The 21,417-nt window shown below is 40.3% G+C and overlaps 1 protein-coding gene across 3 annotated transcripts in view; it reads right to left on the reverse strand.

Moving 5' to 3' along the window:
- The window catches only part of LOC128733208 (forkhead box protein K1-like), a 34,781-nt gene extending 13,729 nt beyond the window's left edge, over positions 1 to 21,052 (reverse strand). For 2 of the 3 annotated variants that reach the window (XM_053826904.1, XM_053826905.1), the window contains exon 1: positions 10,281 to 10,442. The gene's annotated coding sequence lies outside the window, so the exon portion shown is untranslated. Of the gene's footprint in view, positions 1 to 10,280; positions 10,443 to 20,728 lie in introns of those variants that run through there. The other variant, XM_053826906.1, reaches the window with a different exon arrangement.
- Between the last annotated feature and the right edge of the window lie 365 nt (positions 21,053 to 21,417).

The following is a 21,417-nucleotide window of genomic DNA, read 5'->3' on the forward strand; positions in this document are numbered from 1 at the left end:
TTTCAATGATGAATTGGGACCCATCCCCACTTTAGGAGGGGGGGTCCTATACAAACGAAATACAAATTTCCTCATAACTCGAGAACTAATCCAGCAAATGGAACCAAATTTGGCGTGTAGGTGTTTTTGGAGGCAAGATTTTTTTCTGTGATGGATTAGAAACTCTTCCCACATTAGGAGGGGGGGCTCCAATACAAATGAAATACAAATTTCCCCATAACTCGAGAACTAATCAAGCAAATAGAACCAAATTCGGCATGTGGAGGTTTTTGGAGGCAAAAATATTTTCTACGGTGAATTAGGATCCTTCCACACTTCAAGAGGGGGGGCTTCTACACAAATGAAATACAAATTTCCTCATAATTCGAGAACTAATCAAGCAAATGGAACCATATTTGGCATGTGGGTGTTTTTGGAGGCAACCATTTTTCCCATGATGAATTAGGACTTCTTATCTTTTTAGGAGGGGGGGGGCTCCCATTCAAACGAAATACAAATTTGCTCATAACTTTAGAACTAATTAAGCAAATGGAACCAAATTTGGCATGTGAGAGTTTTAGATGGCAGAATTTTTTTTCTGTGGTGTATTACGACCCCTTTCCCTTTTAAGAGGGTGGGCTCCCATACAAATGAAATACAAATTTCCTTATAATTTGAGTACTAATCAAGCAAATGGAACCAAATTTAGCATGTAGGAGATTTTTGAGTCTTGAATTTATTTTATGATAGTTAGAGACCTCTCACCCCTGTGGTAGGGGGATATGGACTCTCATACAAATAAAACAGAAATTTTTGCGAAACTCAAAAACTAATCCAACTCGAGAAATTCGAGACTCTTCCATAAAACATTAATCAATAACAAGACCACAAAAACTATCTATAGTAACACTAGATCATTCAGGACGAGCCGGTCGCGAGTGTTGCCTGTGACCCGCCGTCAGAAGCGCCGCCCACTGGGGGGCTTGCAAAACTCGAGAAGTGACAAAGATCATCCGAGATTCATGATTTATGTACAACAGGTTAATTTGTGGCAATACGAAGTTTGTCGGGTCAGCTAGTTTAGTATAAAAATCAGCTCTGTGGTTTCAAAATCGTGCTCCATTCAATTCTTGGGATCTTGGGCCACCCGTCGCCAATTTTCTAGACGACTCATAAGTCAAAAAATCGCTTTCGATCTGGTTGAGCTCCTCTGTTTCTGGTTCTGGTGGAGTTGTTGAAGAGAACTGTTTTGGTCACACTGTCGTCCAGCATCCTTACGACCTGTCCGGCCCACCGTACCCTTCCGACTTTCGCCAGATGTACGATGGGAATCCTCAAGCAGTGCATGTAGCTCCGCCTTCAGCAGCCTCCGCCACTTTCCGCTTTCAAATATCGTCCGCAGCAGCTTCCGCTGGAACACGGCAAGGGCGCCTATTTGTTGGTCAAAATCGGATTAGACGAGATAAAAAACACGACTCATATACACGTTGTAAGAAGAATAAGAATGACGAAACATAAAGCAAAATTGCATCATCTAGAAAACATATGGTTCTTTTTCTTTCGGGTAGGTAGACCTAGCAGAGGTGAGCAGTACGAGGGGTACACGGATGTAGCCGGCATGTGGTGTACTTTCCAACACTCCTCATCATGTGCCGCCGCTATCTTTCGTTGACGAGAGGCCTTGCAGCTCACACAACCTCTTGAGTGGTTCCGAGCGGCTTAGTTAGCAGGCCAGCTAGCATCTGTTCGGTGGGACAATACTCTAGTTGCACAGCTCCCTTGTCAACTAGCTACCGAACATACCTCTCCTTCGTCTCGATATGCTTAGAGCGACGGCTGATTCGATCCGATTGGACGAACTGGATGCATCCCTGATTGTCTTCCATGATGAATGACGACGGGCCGTCCAAAGTCTCACCCATATCAGCAAGCAGTCTTCTCAACCACACAACCTCGTGCTGGAGTCTGCTGCTCCAGCAAATTGCTCCTTCTGCATACAGAAATACAAAACCGGTTGTAGAACAACGAATGTTGCCGTCACCGGCCCAATCGGCATCTGAGAATCCGAAAAGTTCTTGAGTACCTTTCTTCTACAGCAGCTTAGCCCCCTTTGTTGACTTCAGATAACGGAGTACTCTCTTCGCAGCAAGCCAATCGTTCTCGGTAGGAGCGCACACCTTCCGACCGAGGATAGATGCACTTACGGCGATGTCCGGGCGGGCAGAAACAGCAACGTAAAGCAAGGTGCCTACGAGGCTCCGGTAGGCTGTGTTGTCCGGGAAAGATGAACTTGTATCAATCAACGAAGTGTACCCAGTATCCATGGGGCACTTGGTAGTCTTGTCGTCCTGTTGCGCGAATCTCGCAGCGATTTTGTCAATATAACTTTCCAGTCAAATACTGTATTTTTCGTCAAGTTGCTGGATCTCCAGACCTAGAAAGAAACTTGACTCTCCTAAATCGGTAATGTCAAGCTTGGCACTCAATGCTTTGGTCACACGGTCGATCTCCGAAGAATCCTGGCATGCGACTAGTATGTCGTCGACGTAAAGGAGCAGATAGACTCTCAATTTACCGACGATCTTGATGTAGAGACACTGATCCGTTCCGCTCTGCGTAAATCCCAACCTCAACAGGACGCTATGTAGACGCCGGTTCCAGCACCTGGCTGATTGTTTAAGACCATAAATGCTACGGCGAAGCCTACACACCAGTCGTTCTTACCCTTCCAGGGTTGAAACCAGGCGGCTGTTTCATATACAGCTCCTCAGTCAAATTCCCGTAAAGATACGCGGTCTTCACCTCGAGCTGTCGAAGAAACAGCTTACGTTGTGATGCCACCGCTAACAAAGCTCGGAGGGTGGCTTGCTTGATCACGGGGGCAAAGGTCTCCTCGAAATCTTCTTCGTACTTCTGCGTATAGCGCTGGGCTACTACGGCTACTAAGCTTTATATTTGACGATACTGTTGGTCGCACCTCTTTTGATCTTATAAATCCGATCGTGGGACTCAGGCTCCTCCTTCATCGCAGCGCGCCATTCCGCTTCGTCCGGACCGGACAATGCCGCTTGCAAGGTTTGCGGCTCATCATCTATGGCCTGGCTATAGAAGATTTCATTGATCAATCGACGAGCGGGAATCCCTTTATTGTTTCGCGACGATCGACGAAAAATTTCTTCTAGTTCAAATCCTTCAAAATCAGGTTCGTTCTCGGTAGAACTATGGAACGAATTGCTATCTTCGGTGTCACCTGCTGGCTCCGCAGTTCCTCTTTCTGGTTCCGCAATTATTGGTTCATTGACGGCATCTTCGGCGAAGACAGTTAGTTGCAAAGGCAGCTGAGGAGTCACACTCATATCAGATTGAAGCTCCTTGTGAATATCACTAGCTAGTTCAAGGAACTTAGCGTCCCTACTACACTACTACTCCCTACTACTAGTACACGGTTCGTCTTGGGGCCCAGAAAACGATAGGGTTTCCTTCCTTTGGCATACCCGACGAACACCAGCTTCTTTGCCTTCGGATCCAGCTTCCGTCTTCTTTCGTCCGGTACGTGAACATACGCTTCAGTCCCGAACACTCGCAGGAATAGTCTGGCTTGTTCCCCCACCAGCGTTCGTACGGCGTAGCTTCGATCGTAGCAGTCGGTAGCAAGTTTTGCAGGAAATTTGCAGTCGACACTGCTTCGCCCCAGTATTGTTTACCAAGACCAGCTTCCGCCAAAAGACATCGCATCATTTCTTGCAAACTGCGATTCGCATCGCAACTGCGCATCATTTCTTGCGATTCTTCCGCTCAGCTGTCCCGTTCTGATGAGGACTGTACGGGGCTGTCTGCTCTAGCCGAATTACATTCGTCGCCAAGAATCTCTTCAGTATATTGCCGGAGTACTCTCCGTCTCCATCCGAGCGGATCACTTTCGGCAATCGTCCGAACTGGTTCTGCATCATCTTCGAATATTCGATGTTTGAGTTTGTGCGCTTTAAGGGCATTTTCAGTACCTAGCTTTAACTAAATCCGACCTATTTACAGGTAGAATCATTTAAGAGTGTGGGCCATGTGGATAAAGATCTGTCGGTGGGCGGTCCTTACCAGCGGGTTTGTTGGTCTTCAGCAACCCGATTTCTCGTTTGACTTCTTGAAGACCACATGCTGGGACATTACTATCTTCCATGGGCACTCCTAAGTTAATTCCCGTTTTGTCTTCTTCTGGAACTTCGCCATTGAGGTGTTCATCAAAGAACTCTATCCATCTGTCGACCCACGATCAGGTAAAGATGAACCTTGGCTCAAACCAGCTCGTTGGTATCGTAATTTTGTGCGTTTGTGCCATGCTTCCGGTTGAAATGATCTTCCTGCTTGGATGCGGCTTGCTTGTGGAACGAAGTTGGCGGTTTCGGTAGATCCATTCCTACGATATGTGGAACGGTAGCTCAGAAAAAAAAGTCTCGATTACTTTTTCGAGGACTTCTTTCCTGCCTTGATTCTCCGAAGTCCTTGCATGAATGTGTCGACCAATCTCTCGGTAGGGGTCGTTCATCTGCGGATGATGCAGGGTGTCGATTGCACAGTGAAAAACAAGCTCGCTTACTTTCCCAGGTGTATTTCGAAAAAATCCAGAGGCCAAATATCTCGTTAATTTCTCTTTTCAGAGTGTATTTGGCTGCTTACTCTTGAATTATTATTTGTTAATGAATTAATTTTTCCTTTTCAATTAAAATTCATCTTTTTATGCGAAATTTCTATGTGAAAAATTCGAACTTAATTAACGCACATCGAAATAACAGCTAAATCAAAATTACAAGATGTCTTTTCGGAGGAAAAAGAATATCGTCTGCTGGTTTATCCAATTGGGTCCTAAAATTTTTGATAAAAAGATGATTTTTATAGAAGGAACGATAAAGCTTCCCATTATGACTACCAGAGTATAGTTTTTTCTTTTTTAAAAAGATGCAGAGCACTAAAAAATTAAAAAACAAAAATATTGTAATTTATTCTCCCTTGACATTAGAGATCTTCCTTGACATCAGTGTTACCAGGTCGATTGCCCATTTTCCCGCTGCCCAGAGGTTGATTTCCCGCTGAAATCCCGCTGTCTAGAGTCTATTTCCCGCTAGAAATCCCGCTGAACCAAAAGTCATATTATTTCTTCGTTTCTGGTGCAGAATATTCATTTCAGTAAGGCTTGCATTTGAAATCAAGATGATCTGCTGAAATTGAGAGGTTGCAATTAAATGAACATTATGCAAATTTGCTGCATTCATGTTGACGAAGCTTCAGGAAACAGAAAAAGAAGTATCTTGTTATCCCTCATGTAATGACAATTTACTACGACATTTCGCAAGAATAATCTTATCTTTAATCTTATCTTTCCTTAATCTTATAATTAAGGAGTCTAAGAACACATGCGAATATTTCGAAAAAAAGCTTTAGCACAAATTCTCTTTCTGTGTCTAGCTATGATAAAAATAATGCAAAATTTCAGCAAAGCTGGTAAATGGTTATGATTTTTGGTGACAAAAGAAGATATGTTTCAATCTTTATAAGCAGCCCAAATTCAAAAATATCTGAAAAGCGCATCGGCTCTTTGTTCTCGCTGATATTTTGTTTTAGCAAAAATGTACCGTTTTGTCTTTTAGACTTAGGGTTTATCGGCTCATCAGCCGATTTTTTTGGTTTTGTTATCATACAAATGCTGCGGTACATAGCAAATTATGATGTATATAGATACATATGTTGTTTGTGTTGTTTTGTTTGCAATTCATGAATCAGTTGGATTTTGCCATTGGCAACGAATTAGTTTGTGGAAAAATTAGGAATACGCAAAACGGATTGGTTTGGTGGTCTTCTTGTTCAGTAAGTTCTAATGAGTATTTGTCAGAACTGATCCCATTCTAGGCAAAAACCACGGAGTTTTCTAATCAGCAGGATATACTGAACCATCTGCCAATGCATGAGCAGACATTAGACTGTCAATAAACGAAGTTTTTTGCTGTCAACCTCTCTGTCAGCACTCTTGCCTACCAAATATCGCTAAATCGATATCCCGCTAAAATCCCGCTGAGTTATTTAAGAAAACCGCTAGATTCCCGCTAGCCGCCGTTTGGTTATTAAGTCCCGCTATCCGGCTTGAAATCCCGCTAAGTCTAGCGGGAAAACCGCTGATCTGGCATCGCTGCTTGACATAACGAAAATAACACGTTTCTGGCAACAATGATAACTTTTTCTCACTGGCAACTCTGGTTTGACATTAGAGCAGCTGATCGTTTTGACAGTTACAGCTTCGCAGTTGTCTCTTGTGCTTGTCTGCGTTTTGCTGGTCGTGAGGAAGTGGAACATCAAATTTGTACTAGTTATCGGATAAAAGTTTTGATTCGGGCAATGTATTCCAATCCATCGATTCACGGTGCTAAACTTTGTCCAAATCTAGTTTGCGCTAAGAATGACTAAACGATGTCAAACTGATGGCCAACAGTATAATCTCGGTACAATCGACCCCGCAAAACAGTATGAAAAAAAAAACGCCAACCGAAACTGGCACCGTATTATCAATCAGATTGGTATGTTCTGCTACTCCGATGTGAATCAGCAGTAGGCCGAACGGCAGACCAAAAATTTCTGTGCGTTTCTAACCACACATGGTCGCATCTCGATGGCGGGTGTTGCATCCGAAAACTGAAGGCATCCACGCTGTGACCAAGTGCAGTCACTACGCTTATTGCTGATTTTGACAAAGGCCTTAATTAAACTGAGATGACCGGAACCGGAAAATGAGCTGTAAACTCAGAAAATGTTTTAGGTCGCGATCGCCAAGCCATTTCCTGACTTTGCAACTTTTGACTTTTTGACACACTATCACATGAGCGTGAAGGTAAACAAAAAGCTTTCCGTGACATTTCAAGACATACTATGGTTTCTTTTTATAATTCGTGTTGTCTAGACACCGCTTGACACAACCATGCACAACTATAGTTTGTCTATATAAGGTTGCCCAAATGTTTATTTTTTGTTCAAAATTTCACAAAATTAAAAAAAAGGTTTTTAATGGCAATTGGCCTTGCCAGCGTTGAAAGAGATTTCGTAGGCTGCTCGCACTTACAGGAAATCTCGTGCCGAACTGTCAACGCGTGAGTGTTGACAAAAGCAAAAATACTTCCCTTTCTTTTTTTCTCACGCAAAACCCTGAACAATATCAGCAACGCTGGCAAGGCCAATAGCCTAAAAATATAAAATTGAATATCAAAATATGTGTTCCTAACCCTAACCTCATCGATTCAAGCTAAAAACTATATAGGGCTTTAGGACCCAATTTCAAAAGTGTGGTGGGATGAGCCGTTTTGTCTGTTTGATAACATGTAATGAATGCGTATAAATCCGCTTCAAACATTTAACTATGCAAACAATAAGCATAAAAGTTTGTCTTTAGTGTATTATATGGAACCTGATCTACTTTTATTCGATCTACTTGCAACCAACTTTTGATATTCAGGAAAGCTTCGGGTTTGCGACTTTATCGACTCTCTCAACTCTGACTCAAAGATATGACTGATTTGTCAGAGATAATCTTTCATTCGAATCCGCATTAAGCATAGGTTTTCACTAGTAATGGACGGGTTCTGGCCCGTTCAGGTTGAATATCGTAAGTCGTTCCAGTTACAGTCTGATCTCGGTCCGGAAGCCTAGTAGGTTTAATTATTTTTAGACAAAAATTGTTTCTCTTCCTCCGTCTATTGTAGTCAAACGACTCTCGGAATCGCATGTATTTGCCCAGAAACCATTCAACAAAAGCTTCGTATGAACTTACCCTGAGCTGACCAGTCACCGTATTCCTCCGTCCTTCTTTCATACAGTAATTTATCAGAAAAAAAGTACGTCGACACCAGCTTTAGCCATTTATTTCGCTGATCAGATTATGACCCTTATTCTTGTTTTCGTTGAGAATGATATTCGTTCGAAAGTTAAGCCGATTCGTATTCTTGTTTTCGTTCGAATCAATTCGAACGTTCGAGCTCCCCTTCCTTTTGTTCATTCGAATATGAGAATAGTGCTTCTCGATTCGTTCGAAGCAAACTATTCGTACGAATGCAGGATACGGCCGTAAACAAGAATAAAGGTGTATGATTATTTGGCTATGGTTTTCCAATCCTTGGCTTATTCAACCTCCTCTCCTAGGCTAAAAGCCCGCACCTTGGACTTAACGCTGCTCATCAATCTTTATGCAACACTTGTGCCATCTTTCTCACACTTTCAATCATTGTTTTCTGGTGACCTTCCCTGTTTTCCAGAGCTTCATAATCGCCCAGAATTTTTCTATTGAGCAAAGGTCTGGCGAGTTTGGGGAATTTGCCTCTTTCGACACAGAATCAACATCGTTAGCTTTGTACTACTCCATAACCGGTTTCGCATAATGGCACGATGCCAGCTCCGGCCAAAACAGAGTATCACCTTCGTGAAACCAGAGAAAGGGTAGCAGGCGCTTCTGGAGGCATTCTTCCTTATACTTATCAACGGCAACACATAGTTGATGATGCCGGTCGTTATGTACGGCTTGCTGAATTTGCCACACCCACCGATCGCCTGCCACACCAAGTACTCCTTGGCAAATTTATCGTCCTTTTTCTTCCGGAACTTCTCCGAAACATCCAGACGGGACTTGTCGACGAAAAACTCCAGGTCGAAGATCTACTTGGCGGATGTACGTCTCGTCGTCCATTACAATGCATTTAGGTTGCACCAACCACTCGCAGTACAGCTTCTTGGCGGGGGATTTAGCCACCGTATTCTGTTTATCGGTTCGGTTAGGCGTCTTTCTTATCTTGAACACATGAAGTCCGGCCCACTTTACTGTCTGCTGAACGAACCAGACCCAGAAAAGAGGCTCGGTTTGTGCTTGAAGTACTCCTCCGCCTTGCTTACCCTCACGGGGTCGGTCGGCTTTGCTTCGAGATCTAGCTTTACCCTGTAGCTCCAGTTTAGATAATTCTTTCCATTTCCATGAAAAGGATGACTTCCATTTACCAGATGTTTAGCGCCCATAACCTATTGGGACTAGGTACCAGCAGAATGGAACCTCTGGTTTTGAACAGTGAACAGTTTATTAAAGCTTAACCGGAATGAGAAAATTAAATTGTGCGTGTTATAACAAACACGTAACCTGGCAGAGTTATTAGTTTTCAGTCTTTTTAAGCGTCGTTTTATAATTCTTTTGACCGCCCCATCTTTGTACTAGAGAGCGACTACACTCCACAGTTGCGGTTTTATGGAAATTTATCTTACTTGACTCAACTAAACATTCGCTCTTAGAGGAACTTGTTGGATCGATCCACTACCTATCTATCTCTAGTTCCGCGTCAAAAATATTCGCCGTGATAATCAACTCCTGATTGTTAAGTATCTTTAAAACTAATTTCAAATAAGCAATTTCTCGATGAGAACTTTTTAACCCTAATACCGATGACAGCGCAATAACTAATGGGTTTTGTCTGTTTTTTGTCTATCAAAGACTTAGGTTGCTGTGATTGTTCTTGCAAAAAATTGTTTACCAGGAAATTTTCATTTGAAAAAATTTGCTTAGTTTGGTTGACTTTAAAAAGCATTGTTTGATAAAATCTCTCAATTGAACTATCTTTTACATACATCAAATACTTATTAAAATAAATCAAAATTGAATACCTAATAGATATACCTAGTGTGTGCGAACTCCCGAGTGCCTCAAACAAAGCTTATAACCGGTTAAAATACTTATGTTTCCCATTTGTTACATAGACGTTTGGAGCAAATGCGTTCACATCTTTTCGGCAAACCGAGAACGAAAAATTACCGAAACAGTATCAACATGAACACTTACTTTACAAATAGCTTCAACCTTTTCTGTTTATTACACTTGACTAGGTATCTATCAAAGTTTACAAAAGTTATACAATCAAATTCTTCACCGTCCAACAGAAATCGATCAAACTCGGACCTAGCAAAGAGCCAAAGTTTTTCTTCATAAACCCTTCCGCTGACGCAACACAGCCCCAAACCGGGAGGCAGAACACCACCCATTCGGCGTAGGTGACGAACCCACGGTGAAAATAATAAATAATCAAAAGATTAGTGCTAATGTTGTTGCAAACAAAAACATGCCACCGCCCGGATTCACATCGGCGAGCAGCAGCGGCAATCAACCAACCACAATCCAGCCAAAAAGGAAAGGAAGGGCTTTGTTTACAAATGAACTTCACTTTTGCTTGCACCCATTGCCTGGCGGCTTCCGATTCCCGTAAACGGGGAACTGACCGGAACCGAATTCTACTCACCGGAACTATGCCAACTACGAGGAGGGCGACACAATTCACACACACGCACACGGGAAAATGGCTTGCTTTTTCCGGCGTTCCGCGAAAGGAAAAATTCACACGCACTCGTTTTTGCAGCGAAAAAGGTCAAACCGAGAGAAGAAAAACACGCACGCGAGCAGCGAAAACCACCGAGTTGACAGCTAGCTAGAAGTTTGCTCGGTTCGCGTTTCGGCACCCTGTGATCTGCGTCCGATGTGCGACGCAACGAGCGCAGCAGCACTTTTTCACCACTTGGTGGGGTAAGTGTTGCCAAGCCATGATGCTTGCAGCAAACACACCGATAAAAATAGACACGGCGTTACCAAAGGAACTGACACACACATGGATTTCAGTGAAAATATGGTTAATCATTTATGGATCACAAGCTCTGTACCGAAAAGGAGAAAAGAAAAAAATATGGATAACTCTAGATAAAATTAACAAAAGGGCGAATGTCGCAAATGTAAACAAAACGAGTGAGTTATTTTTTGCTGGACCAGCATAGGAAAAACAACCCTCACTCGGTTTGTTTACACTTGCGACATTCGCCCTTTTGTTAATTCTATCTTCAACTTTGTTTCGTATAGTAAACATTCGGGTATCAAAACTGCTTCGCTCCGATTTCACGTGAAATGAAATACCGTGTACCCCCGCTGGAATGACCTTCCTTAATCTGAACATTTTTAATCTGAACCCCGTTGGTATGCGTGCATTAAAAATTGATCAAGCGTCATACACAATTAACGGTTAAGTTGACCGGGCAAATTGAAAAAAGAGCAAAAAACCTTATAACATTTCCTCTTGCAGCTTTAGCAATATAGCTCATATGCAACTTATCTCTCTCCAACACTCAAAATAGACCATTTTAGTTGATACTGTCGAGTAAATTTCCTCTTCGACGATCTGGATGTTCAGAATTCGCGTATATTCGACATGTTTTCAAAACGTTTGTTTTCGTCAAATCAAAACAACAAGGTCATAGGGTGCGCGCCTAGCGCGTATGTGAAAATGAATAGAGTTACCAAATATTCAGATTAAAAATGAATTCGCCTGTTCTGAACGGGGTTTTTCATATTAGCGGGGGTTGAGTGTATTTATTTATGGTAACTTGTAAGATTTATTTGTTTATTAATATATCCGAAGTGATTCGCGATTGGGGCTCAACTAGCAAATTGTAAACAAATCGTTTTATTACACCATTGCACAGTGGTCCAATCAGCGAAATACGTGATCGCGTGGTATTGCGCCAAAACGTGAAGTTTTTCGCTTATAGTGTCTTTAGGAACATTTCTTGGTATAACAAGCCCCTTCTTGTAAGAGAAATCTTTGGGTGATTAATTCCCTCAAAAGTGAGATAAAAAATTTATTTTCTCGTACATTCGAGATACAGGTTTGTTACTTTCGGCAAAGTTGTAGTAAATATCAATGCAAACAACTTTGTCAAAGACACCAAACTTGTATCTCTTCATGGAAATTATCTATGAAGCGTTATTCGTGGACAAACCCTTTAAAACAGTTTTTAAACCCTGACTTATTCTGGTTTACTTTTACGTGTTCATAGTGTTCTAGAAAGTTGTTTATCTTGCTAAAATCAACGTTTTTGTAGAACATTATTATACGTGATTTTCTGAAGTTTCGGAGATTTTGAGCATTTTTGATGAAAAATAGTACTACTTTGAGCTTAAATATTTCCCAAGGTGGCAAATGGTGGCAGACCAAACAACTCCTACTTAAAAGTACAACAAAAAACCTGTAAAAGCAAGTGTCGATTGACTGTATCTGTTTGTATCCTCAAAAGTTATAGTAGTTTTAAAAATCCTTCACAGCCATGTTTATCGAACAATTAAAATGTACTTCGGATGCAATAAACGCCATTTTGTTTATGTTGACAATCTCTTTCTAACAAGTTGAGTTACCAGCAATTTTTTCGCCTATTTTCGAGTCTAAAATGAATGTAGACTCAAAATTATTTGACGCAATTTATAAGAAAATAGCTTCCAAATAACTAACTTAAGTCTATTTTGTTCAATGCCTTCGATTGGTGTCTTTTCAAAAGATCCCACTCATAATGGGCTGGTACCAAATGGCCGAAACACAAATGGTCGAATCACGAATGGCCGAAATCCAAATGATTGAATTTCAACAACAGTCACAGTAGACCGAATTTTCTCGGAATGACTTTTTAGTCTATTTCATTAGAAAACACGAATTGACAAGCAGTTAACAATTAACTTGACTCAAACAAAAAATAAAATAAGCAACACATCTTTTTGTTGTACTTTTAAGTACGAGTTGTTTGATCTGCCACCATTTGCCACCTTGGGAAATATTTAAGCTCAAAGTAGTACTATTTTTCATCAAAAATGCTCAATATCTCCGAAACTTCAGAAAATCACGTATAATAATGTTCTATAAAAACGTTGATTTTAGCAAGATAAACAACTTTCTAGAACACTATGAGCATGTAAAAGTTGACCAGAATAACTCAGGGTTTAAAAACTGTTTTGAAGGGTTGTCCATAAATAACGCTTCATAGATAATTTCCATGAAGAGATACAAGTTTGGTGTCTTTGACAAAGTTGTTTGTATTGATATTTACTACAACTTTACCGAAAGTACTAAACCTGTATCTCGAATATACGAGAAAATAAATTTCGTATCTCACTTTTAAGGGAATTAATCACCCAAAGATTTCTCTCACAAGAAGGGGCTTATTATACCAAGAAATGTTCCTAAAGACATTATATGCGAAAAACTTCACGTTTCGGCGCTATATCAAACGATCACGTATTTCGCTGATTGGACCACTGTGCATTGTAGTATAGTAGGCGAAGCATGGGACCGGTACCATGAGGATGAAAATAACAAATCACTTTACTCCAAGCACCTATCAAGAGTCAGGTGTTAAAATCTCGAAATCTCAAACCTCATCAAAAATCAAAATCAGCTGTGAATCATGTCAACTTGATCCTATGCAGAACAAACTCACGCGTGAGTTTTTCTGTTTTCATAGCAAGAAGCACAAAACTCACACATATTTCTTCCCGCTTGATCATATTCTGCTTTGCTTCAACTGCTACCCGGAGATATACACCTTATACATACAAATTCGTTGTTGTACAGCATAGGCATTCTCTCGTGCGATACGTAACTGTGACTGAGCGTAAGAGAATGAATCTCTAAATAAATCGTAAAGTTAAACTAAAACACACATTTAAACTACATGTTTATCTAATTCTCATTAGGCTTTTGACTTTCTAGTTAAGAAAATGTCGATTCTCGCGAAGGAAAAATGTAAATTCTGCCAATTTTTTGGCCATCTTCATTCATGAATGTGTGCTAGCTTTTTTCACAGCTGATGTTTTCTCTGGCGGTTAATTCTCTTTCGCTCTCTGGTTCGTTGTATGAAATGCCAGCTGTGGAAGAAGTAAGCAAAATGCTCACAGCTGAATTTGGTTCACATCGCATAGCAACAGAGACATCGCATATAATAGCTAGAGAGATTCATATGTGAGTTCGGCGCTTCTGATCAAAGTTGAAATTTCTTGTGCTCGAAATCTCATTGAGTTTTTTGCTGCTATGAATTTTTCATCACTGATCAAGGGTAGACGGACTTTACAAGAACACTACATTGGCGACGAGGATTAAAGAACTCAGGAATTTTGGAAAAGAAAGGAGAATATCAAAGATATTTATTCTTTAAAAAATCAAATTGTGACAAATTATAAATTTCCATTTCTGGTCCATTACTCTGAAGTAATGTAGAGAAATGGTAATTAATTCTTACTCAACTATGAAGTTGATCGAAAACGGCCAGCATAGGGAATATTGATTTCGGTCTGTTGGAGTATGGTGCAGGGAATTCGAATTCCGGTCCACCTAATACTAAAGTGAAGGGAAATTTAATTTCCGGTCCGCCAATGAAGTGCAGGGAAGCACGCTTCCGGTCCACTATTTTGACGAAGAGAACATACGTTTCTGGTCCGTCGTTGCATATATAATGTTGAAAAACAACTAGGTATACTAGAAAAAAAGCGAAAGACGAAGTGAACGAAACAAATTTTCTAAAACAATTTGTTGAACTGTTGCTATGACTAACCATGTTGCTACTAGTAATTATGTTGCTATGGCATAGGATTCAGCTACTTTTTATTAACTAGCATCAGGGCTGTCCTACACTCAGTGCACCTATTTTGTTTATTTAACTGAAACACCTCAAACAAGCAAAATTCGAAAATTTTATGTATGGGGCATTTATAGAGTACATTATTATCCACACGATTGCTGAACTAAGTATTGCTCTATCTTAAGTATTCACGGTGCACTCCCGGTTCACACTGGCTGGTGCACCAAGAGTGCTCTCTGCGCGCCACTCAGTGTGAACCGGGAGTGCGCCGTAAATACTTAAGATAGAGCAACACTTAGTTCAGCAATTTTGTGTATAATAATTGACTCTATACATGCCCCATACATAACATTTATTAATTTTGCTTGTTTGAGGTGTTACAGTTAAATAAGTAAATTAGGTGCACTGAGTGCAGGACAGCCCTGACTAGCATCAAAATACTCTTAATCAAATCATTGAATTACCCTGAATTAATATATCTTTTAGTTTAATTTCTTCTTGAAGAATGCAATAATTCTAAATTGGAGCAATTCGCTTAGTGATGGCTCAAAAACGAGAGAATTTGGTACGATGGCAGTCGCTGAAGAAAAAACTTCAAAATTCAAATCATCAGCTTCGGATAAAGCTGCCTCTGAATACGAATGCTAGGCGATTACGTTCGCTCGAAGTTGGAGGAAAGGGAAAGACGGCGGGAATGTCTACTGCGATTGCAAAACAAACTGCAAATATTAAAGCGGAACATCGTGAAGCTGATCAAATACATTCTTCCGATTTCGCAAGCGTTCAGCAGTAAGAAGAGCTTCTGCACCAGTGATGCAAAAAGGATTAAAAAAAATCTCAGAGGCAACATGAACGGCATACTTCCGGGGAAAGTGGGTCCTGCAAGACAGTTTTGGTGAAATTCAACACAATCGTTGTTGCAGTTCTTCCGGGAAATGAAAATTATTGCGCTTACAATGACTGGACCATGGTGAAATCAGCAAGTGATGTAAGTTTCAGCGGAATGAAAAATTAAATGAAGACCCTTTCCAAACCATACTATCAGCGATCTAGCATAAACCATTGCTGTGGCTCTAGGCTACGCCACACAACTGGCTCAGATCATGTGCTTCTATTTAGACACTCGTGTGCCGTGTAAGGCTTTCTACGGCGACTTCTACACAACGGTTCTTTCAGAGACCAAATTTACGAAAAGTTGCTTGATTGAATGCATATTCTGCATCGGTATTATGGGCAGTCGCTTACAATCTAAGAGAAATTACGAGTCAGGATGAGAAATTCAACTCTTTATTGTGTTCAACAGTAGAATCAATATATATAGAATGCCAGTGTTTTACTACGGGACTCATTGTGGTAAACATGATGCTAACAATCTGTATCAAGTCTGTGAATCGGGAACTTCATTGTCCAAGTTGCTCATTGTTATTTATCTGTTCTTTATCTGTGCGCTCGTTGGTGCTGTCATCAGTGCGCTCATCGCTGTGTTTTCATGAAATGTTTTTAAACGTTCTTTTTCTTTTCGTCCGGATGAATTGAATCCCACAACTGCGCCCTTTTGCACCGATTTTTTCAGAAATTTGCAGCAAGTGAAGTTTCCAATCACATTACTTGGCAGCCATATTTGAAATTTAAAACTGGTTGTCAAAGTTTGACAATGAGACTCCTTTTTGATGAATCTCAGGCACACACATATGCATATATACTGTAAATACATTATCTGAACAAGTGTGATGTTTACCACACGCACTGCAGCGACACTGGCATTCTATATATATTGATTATACTTGTTCAACAACCTGAATGCTTGAGATTTTTTCAGGATTCAGCATTCAGGATGACTGCATGATCAAAGTATTCGACCATGTCTTATTCCATCAAATTTCGGTTGGTCCAGCGCGATACTACACAAACTTTATCCCTTAAAACACTTGTTGAAATATTACTAGGCCATATAATTTGAGAAACCATACCCAACTTGGTACCAATATGCCAAAGTTTAGAAAAAGATAAAGTTATAGATTACAAAAATAAAGATAAAGGGAGAATCTATACCAGCAGTAAGCATACATGCAAAGAAAATAAATTAAAATAGTAAATAAGTAATAATTCAAAAGCATGAAAAATAAGTAATGCAGTAGGTAGTAATACTAAATAGTTAAATCAAAATAAAACAAGGGAGAGATGTAGTATAGTAGGCGAAGCATGGGACCGGTACCATGAGGATGAAAATAACAAATCACTTCAAGAGTAGACGGACTTTACAAGAACACAACAACCATCAGCCTTAAAAAGACTGATAATATCCTTGGCAAGAGTCCTTTGTTCTGTTTTAATTGTTAGAATTATTTAAAACAAGTTTTTAGTGATGGGCGATAGAAGTGTTTAATCAAAACAAAAGACAATTTGCAGTTCAGCCCCTTGCATTGTTATGAAGTGACAGGCTTATAAGCAAATCGTTTTGTAAACAGGCGATAGTAAAGAGCGAAACTGCGTTGTTTTCAAAACACAGGCGCATAGATCATTTTGCGATGACGTCATTTTTCCGTCAAATGACACCACTTGGTGGTTTGTTTACATGTTTTTTGTCACATCCTGCGGTTTCGATTTGAAATTTCGTGAAGGATTACTGCATCAGGTGCTTTAAAATGCATGTAAGGTGCTTTCTCTTAAATAAAAACTATAATTTTTAATCAGTATCTGCTGGACAAAGATAGAAAACTCAATTCAAACTTTAACACTATGTAAACAAACCACCAAGTGCTGTCAAAAAAGTGTGGTTAGGAGCTCCCGTGTAATGATCTATTGTATACAGGCGAAACTAAATAAAAAAATCAAAACATGGCGAAACAGGGCTGGGCGAATCTCATTGTCAAAATGCTTTGAGGCTCATTCCAAGGGGTTTAACTATAAAACTTAGATTTTAAGCTTGAATGCACAAATTTTATGCAGTATTGTTGTGAAATTATAAGATTGATTTATTCTACACCAATTTATGTCTTTAAACTTGATTTTTGTAACTTTTATTTAAATTAAGACTTGAAAATGTACTGGCAAATTATCACAGTGATGTTCCTCATTGTTTACACTTTGTTAGTTGCGCCGTTATCGCGAATCACTCCGGATGTGTTTTCGTTCTCCAAGCCACAAGGCATGCGAAACACTTTAAGGGTTTTTTTAACTTAAATTTCGTTGCGCACACTCTCGGAGAAACTGGGCCACGCATTCCGAAGATGTTTTATATTTTTAAGCCAGCGTCGGTCGTTTTCCTCTCTGACCTACGCGGCTGGTTTTACTTTGCATGGATTGACCTAAATCCCGGATGAATTCCCGGAGAATTCCCTGAGGATGGGTGAAATTCTCTAAGAGTTCCAGGTTTTACCAGAGTAAATAAAAATCCCTGTGGATTCCCGGTTTTCCAGGTAATAGATACCCTGTTTAATAAATTCCTATTATCGCTTCATAAATAGAATAACCACAGACTAGCAGACGTAACACTTCGAACAGATTTTCTATACAACATCGTTTCATTGACACCCCTAAAACTTGAAAAAAAAACACTAGCATCACCTGGCGCAGTCTTCGCGCTACGCAAAATAAGTTGCTATAAATTTACTTGTATAATTAATATCTGACATCAGCGCCAGCGCAGGTGTGCGGCGTTCTCGCGCAGCGACTGTTGTTTGATATGATTTGATGATCGTTTTTATTGACGATGGAATGAGGCTTCAGTGTTACGTCTGTTAGTCTGTGGAATAACCTTTTGAAGGCGCAGCATATACAGTGGAAAAGGTCTAGGACAAAAGATAAATTTGAACACATAGAATCCAATATTATCAACCACGAAGGAACTTCTATGCCAAACAAGCACTCAAATGATTTAACACAAATTTCAACCAAACATGAGAATTATTCAGGCAGCTGAAACTCTTAACACAGACTAACAGACGTAACACTGAAGCCTCATTCCATCGTCAATAAAAACGATCATTTCAAATTTTCGCTTAAGCCAAGATTCAAACAACAGTGGGTATGAAATGGGGAAGACAAATAAGGAGCGTCCAATATAGCTCTAGCTATCCCAAGCCCCTACCTAGCGCCTCCACGTGGCCATACCCGGTAATGCTCTATTGAGTAGCCAAGCTAGGAGGTGCGATACTGTGTGGTTCCCGGTTGCCTAACCTCATAATCAAGGTTTTGGGCAGACGGTGGAGCCACACGATCTGGTAAGCATAATATAAGTTATTTTAATTATTTTTTTCGTTTTAGCTTATGAAGCATTTACTGCTTTATAGTGAAAACTTTGGCCAATACGAGTGTTTGTTAATACTGCACATGGATATTGGATACCATAAGAAAAATTAAAATGATTAGAAGCATTTATGGAAACTAAAAGGACGCAACTCTACTCCATTCGAAGGACTGCTGGTGAGATTGTTCTATTTTTACCCATATATACCACATTTCATAAATAAACTAGAATCGGGAAGAGGGAGGGACCATCAGAGCACTTGTTTGAAGCGGTGGGCCTAGGGAGAGTGAAACAGTCAACTTTCTAGGGTTAATCTTGGCCCGATTAACAACACGTCGTGGATAACGAGCGGGCTCTTCTCCCCACCTGCTGGAATCATTCTGCATTAAAACGGTTTATTCAACTATTGACTCAGGTGACTTAGCCCTTGGAAGGAGATTCTCTAAATCCCTGGTACGTGTAAGTGATGTTGCTTATCGACCAATTTCCTTTTGGCCCTTCATACAAGAGTTGGCAAGCATGACGAATCGTTGAATATGTTCAACTCTTTTTGACATGATAGGCTCATTGCTATGAACGGATGTTCTGCTAAGGCAGGTGGTAGTACCATATATTCATATTCATAAGCCAAGACTCAAACAACAGTCGCTGCGTGAGAACGCCGCTCGCCTGCGCTGGCGCTGATGTCAGATATTATACAATGAATTTATAGCATTGCTAAATTTATCCAGCTTTTTACGCGCTATAATGGCGGACGCTATAAATTGCGTTCGTAATATGCGTACCATCAGAGCAAAATGTGCGAAATGTAAACAAAATTATTGCTCTGCTTCTTTTACGTAAACGAAAGAAAGAGCAACACTGCCTTACAGGAGAAGAGTGCCCAGTTTTGATGAATGCAGTTGTCAAAAAGATTGTTCGCATATTACGAACATAATTTATGGCGTCCGCCATTATAGCGTAAAAAGCTGGATAGCAACCTACTCTGCGTAGCGCGAAGACTGCACCAGGTGATGCTAGTGTTTTTTCCAAGTTTTAGGGGTGTCAATGAAACGATGAACGTTACGTCTGTTAGTCTGTGGCCATAATGTGTACTTCTCTGGTAAGCATTTTCTGATAGAAGTTTAAACCTTTCCTTAGTCTAGAAAGGGGGATGCTTGAGCTACTCTCAGTGCTACAAGAAGTTAATCTAAGGGCATGCAAATGCTTCTACACTGAAAGAAAATCCAAGGCAGAAACTACCGATCTGAGGGTTAAATTAAAAACATACACCTATGTTTTTTTTGCAGAAAATAATTTCGTTAAGTTCTATTATGATTATACACTGGTATGTAAACATTGCAGTACAAAATACTATAACCTGTCAAAATTTATGGTAGTTTTCTTCGCGAAAATGCAGTAGTATATACGGAAGTTATGGTGGCAAGGCAACGCTCGCACTGGGTTCAACTAGTTCCAAATAAAATTCAATGTGAATTTGGTCAGATTTGGTCTTGGTGAAGGATGGAAAGTTTACGTTATTTAGATATCGCAAAAATAACAAGATCAAACATCGCGATAATAATAGCTTTCGACGGATTTTTATTTCGTTCGACTTGTTTCGAACGAGTTATTTCGCCCATTTGAGTTTGCTGGCGGGATGAAAAATACCATCCACCTTCATTCGGAAAACCGATGCGTCGGAATACAGAACAAGGCTGAATTAAATACAACAAAAATTAAAGAGAGCTCGCAAAAACCGCCCAAACATTGTTCTTGTGAAACTGAGCGTGAAATCAACTAAAATGTTCAAAATATAAACATCAACACAAGCCGATGATAACAGTGACGGACCGTTTTCGCTTCACAATCAAGGTGCACAACACAACACATCAAGTTGGTTAAGCTGATTCATGTGGTGTGTCAGTAATACGAAGCAGGTTCATTGTTTACGTAACTTTCCATCCAAGCCAGACGCCATATGTCAGCAATATATTGTCGAAATTTTCACCGTCCCAATCGAACAGCACAACAATAAACACGAAACAAATCTAATTTCACTTTAACACTTACGTCACTCCGTGAAACAATCCTGGATTTTTGGGATTTTTCCGTCCTCTAAACGCGGGGCGCTTGCTTCTTTGACAGAAACCTGAACTCTCGGCAGCGGAAAAGCACATGCACAACACGGGATTTGCGTGTTTTTTTTTGTGGTTTGGTTGGTTCCGTTTGCCTGCACAAAACTCACGAGAAAACTTATCGATACCGCTCGATAGCACTTCGAATCGTGACACGATTTAGGGTTTGCCTAACTGCACGCAGTTTACGGGGAAATATTGAAAATAGCAAATCAAATTGCTCGACACTTCGACACTGCAAAGTGAGAAAAAAAGTTTTGTAAACACACACGCGCTATTGCTGCTGCGTTGTTTTTGTTTTTGAGCGATGCGCGTTTTCTTTCCGTTTCTTCGTTTTTTTTTTCTGCTGCTGCTGCCTGCGACGACGGCGGAATAAACGAAATTCACCACGACGACGTCAAAAACGACCGAGAGCTGAGGGCTGTCATTTTGGAGGTGAGCAGAAGATTTAAGGTGTTGTGGGGATGGGGAAAATATGCATCACAATCACAAATATATTTAAATATGGGTCGTAAACGATTATAAAATTCAATTTTATAAAATCGTTTACAATTTAAACAAAACCTGTTTTGACGTATAGGATTACGTCTTATGCTCGCGATCGGGTATGCCCGATCCTCAATC

This window comes from Sabethes cyaneus, chromosome 1, assembly GCF_943734655.1.
Source record: "Sabethes cyaneus chromosome 1, idSabCyanKW18_F2, whole genome shotgun sequence".
Classification (NCBI taxonomy): domain Eukaryota; kingdom Metazoa; phylum Arthropoda; class Insecta; order Diptera; family Culicidae; genus Sabethes; species Sabethes cyaneus.